At 38.9% G+C, this 6000-nt stretch overlaps 1 pseudogene; it reads right to left on the reverse strand.

Moving 5' to 3' along the window:
• Positions 1 to 2408: 2408 nt before the first annotated feature.
• Positions 2409 to 2561, reverse strand: LOC129719232 (U4 spliceosomal RNA; annotated as a pseudogene).
• Positions 2562 to 6000: the final 3439 nt, after the last annotated feature.

A 6000-nucleotide genomic window follows, 5' to 3' on the forward strand; every position in this document is an offset into this window, starting at 1 on the left:
GTATGTGTATGTGTATGTGTATGTGTATGTGTATGTGTATGTGTATGTGTATGTGTATGTGTATGTGTATGTGTATGTGTGTGGGTATGTGTGTGTGAATGTGTGTGTGAATGTGTGTGTGGTTGTAATGATTGTGTGTGTGGGTGTTAATGTTTGTGTGTGTGTGTGTGTGTGTGTGTGTGTGTGTGTGTGCGTGTGTGAGTGTGTATGTGTGAGAGAATGTGTGTGTATATGAGTGTGTATGGGTATGTATGTGTGTGTGTCTGTATGTGTGTGTATATGTGTGTGTGAGTGACGTGTGTGTGTGTGACGTGTGTGTATGTGTGAGTGACGTGTGTGTATGTGTGAGTGACGTGTGTGTATGTGTGAGTGACGTGTATGTAGGTGTGAGTGGCGTGTGTGTATGTGTGTAAGTGGCGTGTGTATGTAAGTGGTGTGTGTGTATGTGTGTGTGTGTAAGTAGCGTGGGTGTGTCTGAGGAGCGTGTGCTTGTGAGTAGTGTGTATATAGCGTATGAGTGTGTATAACGTGTATGTGTGTGCAAAAATGCATTCATCCGAGGTAAATTTATTCATGACAGAATACTTTTATAGGCAACAAGTTAATTATTTTTCCTATTAGTTTGTATGCTATGGTTTATGACAGGTGTATGTGTTTTTTTTTGTGAAGTGTTCATGGATTGTTGTGTTTGGTATTTGTACGTTTGGTGTTTGTTATATACTATGGCTATGGTAGAATTAAATCTTTACACCCACAATAGTCCCACGTCAAGCGTACGTTTGTGCACTCAAGCACATACCCTTTAACTTTTTCAACAGTATCTGATTAATTTAATATTTTCAGAACTAGATATTCTAGAGGATATAAGCATCACTTCAGACGATCCAGCTGATGGAAATGACGCTGCAATTGCCGTTGGAGACAACAGTTCTGGAAATGTTTGTCTGTCGCCATTGTTGGATGTCGCTGTGCCACAAACTAATGAGCAACATTCAGTACTTAGGGAACATTCATAAATGACGTAGCATTTGAGGGGGAGGGAGGGGTTTGCAGTTTTGTGTGGAAATGTGACGAGGGGGAGGGTGGGGGTTCAAGCCAAGCTACGTAGCAAACATGAAACTAAGAAAAAAAAATTTTTTTTCTAGTTGTTCTTTTTTATTACTGTTTTGTCTGTTTAGGGTTATTATATTACTTCCTTGTCTTTTCTTGTTCATTTATGACTCAAGGTATGTTTTGGATGATCAAATTTGCAAAAAAAATATCATGTGGGGGGGGGGCTGTTTGTTTTAAAGCTACGTAATTATCTAGAGGGGGGTCCTGACTTTGTGACGAAATGCTACGATGGGGGAGGAGGGGGTCAAAAAAACCTAAAAAAGCTACGTCATTTATGGATGTTCCCTTACACCAAACGCACTTGAAGCTTCACTCGTGGCTACAGAAGGCGGAAAAGACGTATTGAAACGATCTAAAGCTTTCGAACTTTCCAATGCAAAGCAGCTTTATTTAGCCGGTGTAATTGCAAAATACCATATCAGACAAGAGAAAAAGTTGCGAAGCGAGGACCTGGAATCCTACGCAAGGGCAGTAACTACACTTTTTAAATTTGAAAGAAACGTTATGTATTTTTATATTTTAACAATTGAACCACAAAAGAAACAACTTTTCAGGAGAATTATTACATCGCGAAATCTCGGTGGCAAAATTGCCAACAAGACCCTTAGCAGAAAAAACGAAAAAGCGATACAAAGGAAAAAGCGATACAAAGGAAGAAGAACACTTCAAACGAATCAAACTGGTAGTGCCAGTCTCAACTGTAGCTGAAAATTTCCAAACAAACGAAGCATCCGAATGGTTATTACTCAACCATGAGCCATTGGCAACTGTTATAGAGCTATGGACAACAAGCTTCAGTTTCCGCAAACAATTCTTGCAAAAGCAGAATCCAGTCTTGAAACTGGTATCCAAATTTCCTTACTACAATAACAATCATCATACATTTAGTTGTGCAAACATGGAAAATAGCTTCATTCAATGAGCATATGAAACAATGAGCCGTGAGCCATTAGTAGATATTGGGGCTTATTACGGATGTCACCTCACGGTGAGAACGAAGTGAAAAAATCTCACGATGAAAAAGATGCGTGCGAATCATATGGGAATCACTTTCACCGTGCCTATTACGGTTGTCACTTCACCGTGAAGTGACTTCCGTAATAAGCCCCATTCTTTCAATAGATCTGTTTGATGGTCCTACGATTGCATTACACCGTATAGAAAATTGTCTCTATTTTAAAAATAGGAATAGTTTTAAGGCAGATATAGAAGAATAAAACTATTATATATAAACTACATAGTAGTAAGTAGTAAATAAATTGTTTTTTTTTTACACTTCTAATGAAATTAAGGAGCCATATAACGAAATTCAATCACTTCAACATATAAAACAAACATGAGACACATTTTAATTTTACTACGAATGACTCTAACAATCATATTTCAACTAGCAATAATCGCACCTCGGTTGTCCCTCATTGGTTACGATATCGCCACTGCGCAAAGCAATCATATTTACTCAATATCAAAATCACATTAATATCTAATGAATACAGTGGGAGGTGCGGATGAAATGTATGTGAGTTTCACTTAACGTTCAAATGCAATACACGCAAAAATTACGTAGCGTAATAAAAAAATATCTACGTGCGGTTCACATGAAGTTTGCGTGCAAACCATTATGGATAAAATCTATTTGTTTTTGCACATGAAATCTTCGCGATTATTATTGTGAGTGAAGTAACCTCTGAAACACGTTGCAGATTCTACCTACGTCTAGAATATTGACCTAAATTTGTTTGCTTGATCCAGCTGAGTGTATAAACTGGTTACGACAGGTTATTTCTGATGGGAATCCTACTGACGCCGGTACATTGGTAAAGTTAGCAGAAAACAAGATTTTCTGCATTTATAGCCAACTATAGCCTTTCTTAGAGACATCCTTGCTCTTCAGTGTCTTCTACAAAGTTGTTAGGCATTTAAAATACTATACTTTAACATAATGTAGTTCATTATTAGAGCATTATTGAGCTCTTTAGAAAGGTAAATGGAAAGGTAAGGAACCAAAAAAATTTGGCTCTAGAAAATCGATCACTTTGCCCCACCCTAATATTTATCTGTACACGCCAAAGTTAAACGGTGCGGAACCACATCAATATTGTGTTTTATTAGCACATCTCCTGTACTATTTTGGAACCAGTACAACGGATGTGTGTTGTTCATAACCAAAGATGACTAGTACAAGATACGTAACTCATGCAGTATGCAGCGGACACGATTGTCGCTGCACGTGAACTAAAGTCAAACTAATTTCTATACTGTTAATTCTATAATGACGGCAAGGTGGCGAAAGGTGATGCATTTTTTTCAATATTTTTGAATGGTCCTGCCATCTAATTTTCAATATCCTTACCCGGTGCGGCCATCTAGTTTTCAATACCTTCATACGATGTTGCCATCTAGTTTTCAATTTCATCTGGCGGATTATGAACGATAAATCGATTTTGCTAATAACCACAGTTTTATGCGCATATAAGTTATCAGATGGCAGCACTCACCGTTGTAAAGATGTCATGGCACAATATATGAAAAAAACTGAAAGTCAGGTATTTTGTTCTAGTCATTTTTGTCATAACGCATCTGGTGCTCTAGCGAATGTTCAATGCATTGGACGGCTCAAAAGAATTACACTACGAAGTATTAACCGGTGCTAAAATTGTTATGATGATTCGTACTGATACATATTGGTTATATTTTTGAGAATGCTGCTATCATTAAAGCAGTGCAAGCAGGCATCAATACTGATGATTTTGGTACTGACTAGGTTAATGCAAATATGAAGTGATCGATTCACTATCATGAATCCGGTCATTCAAATACATCATCGAATCAATAACAATTAAAAACACATTGGGTTTTTTTTGACGTGTGACTACGTCTTTCTTTACTATACTAAGGTACATTCTGTGAAAACTGGATTGAACATGTAACGTTTTTAGTTGGCGGAATGGAAGATTTTAGATGCTAATAGCGCCCAAACAACTGTTCCGATTTCAATAGTTAATATACCGTTGGAAAGCTAAAATACACTAGATTTGTATAACATGATAATTTCAGTTATCATTTTCTTATTACTCCGTGAAATTTGCGGAAAAGTTGGAAGGTCAAATATCCGCATACATTTTTCATACGATTGGTATATTTCCCTAACGCAGACTTCAAAAACATGGACGAAATGATTTCACGCATTCATTTGCTAGCAATGCCAGCCAATCGGCATCGCATTCATCACCCAACGTAGGTGACGAAGAAAGAAAGCAGAGATGCTTCCACGTGATTGGTTCTTTCCCCAATCACCCAAGTTCCCCACACTGAGTGACGCTATAAAAGGACATTTCGTGTTGAGAGAAGATCATTCCCTGGTCGACCGTCAAGGCGAACAGTTCGGCTTCCCTTCGATCTGAGTTGGACCCCACCAGTGGTAATCTAATTCAGATATCGTTGTTGGAATACAGCCCGAAATTGGACGTGAACGGCACTGGGGACCATTAGAAGCCGTTGGAAGGGACCATTGGAAGTCTTGGAAGCCGTTGGGTGCTGCCGATAGTTTAAGTATAGTGTGTCGTATAACAAGCGTGTGTGTCTGAGTAGCGTGTGGGTGTGTGAATAGCGTGTATGTGTATGTGTGAGTAGCGTGTGCGTGTATGTGTGAGTGGCGTGTGCATGTATGTGTGTTTATGTGTGTGCGTGTAAGTAACGTGTGTGTGCGTGTGTGGGCGCGCGTGTGTGTGTGCGCGTGCATGTATGTGTGTGCGTGTGTGTGTGTGTGTGTGTGTGCGTGTGTTTGTGCGTGTGTTTGTGCGTGTGTGTGTGCGCGCGTGTGTGTGCGCGCGTGTGTTTGTGTGTGTGCGTGTGTGTGAGCTCGTGTGTGTGTATGTGCGTGTGTGTGTGCGTGTGTGAGCATGTGTGTGCGTGTGTGTGTGTCTGAGAGAGAGTAGTGTGTGTGTGTGAGAGTAGTGTGTGTGTGAGTAGTGTGTGTGTATAGCGTGTGTGTATAGCGTGTGTGTGTATTACGTGTATGCGTGTATTGTGTATAACATGTCTGTGTAAAAATGCATTTATCCGAGGTAAATATTCTTATGACAGAATACTTGACATTTCCTATTAGTACTTCAATTGGTATTTCTTTGATAGTGACAATAATTTATGCTGGTTATTTTCAGCACTGAGCTTGTTTTGCCTTTATTTGTAACATGGGACTGAACAAAATTTATATTTTTCTAATCAATTAAGCAACGAAAAGCTTTTTCTTGCGATTTTTTGAGAGCACTGGGTATGTGAAGAAGTTTTTGAGGTTTAAGTAAAATTTGATGAGAAATTACATGGGACTGTTATGCATTTATGGGCAGTTCATGTGGGTATTGGTATTTGTATGCTGAGGTTTATGACAGGAGTATATGGTTTTTTGTGAAATGTTTATGGATTATTGTGTATGTTATTTGTACGTTTGGTGTGTGTTATATACTATGGATATGGCAGAATAAAATCTTTACACCCACCATAGTCCCACGGCAAACCTACGTTTGTGCACTCAAGCACATACCCTTTAACTTTTTTAATATTTTGCATTTAACGACGACTATGGTTTTATTCATTTGCATTCGGTTTTACGTTACTGGCACCAGCGTCAATAAATTTTGTTGCAACAAGGCTCGCCATTGGCTGTTTCGGTTGCTGACGGTGATTAGGGATGCACGAGCCTTTGATACGCACTGACTCGCGGAAGTAACCACATTAGTTGATTACTGGGAGGAAGAAACAGATACGAAGCTGTGGAAATGTCAAAATAAAAAATCTACCTCACAGGTTACGCTCTTTTACACATTTTCAGAAAGTCTGCGCAAATATATATAAACTCAAAACTCTGAAGAAAATTTATACAATGGC

This window comes from Wyeomyia smithii, chromosome 1 (genome assembly GCF_029784165.1).
Source record: "Wyeomyia smithii strain HCP4-BCI-WySm-NY-G18 chromosome 1, ASM2978416v1, whole genome shotgun sequence".
In the NCBI taxonomy this organism is placed as follows: Eukaryota; Metazoa; Arthropoda; class Insecta; order Diptera; family Culicidae; genus Wyeomyia; species Wyeomyia smithii.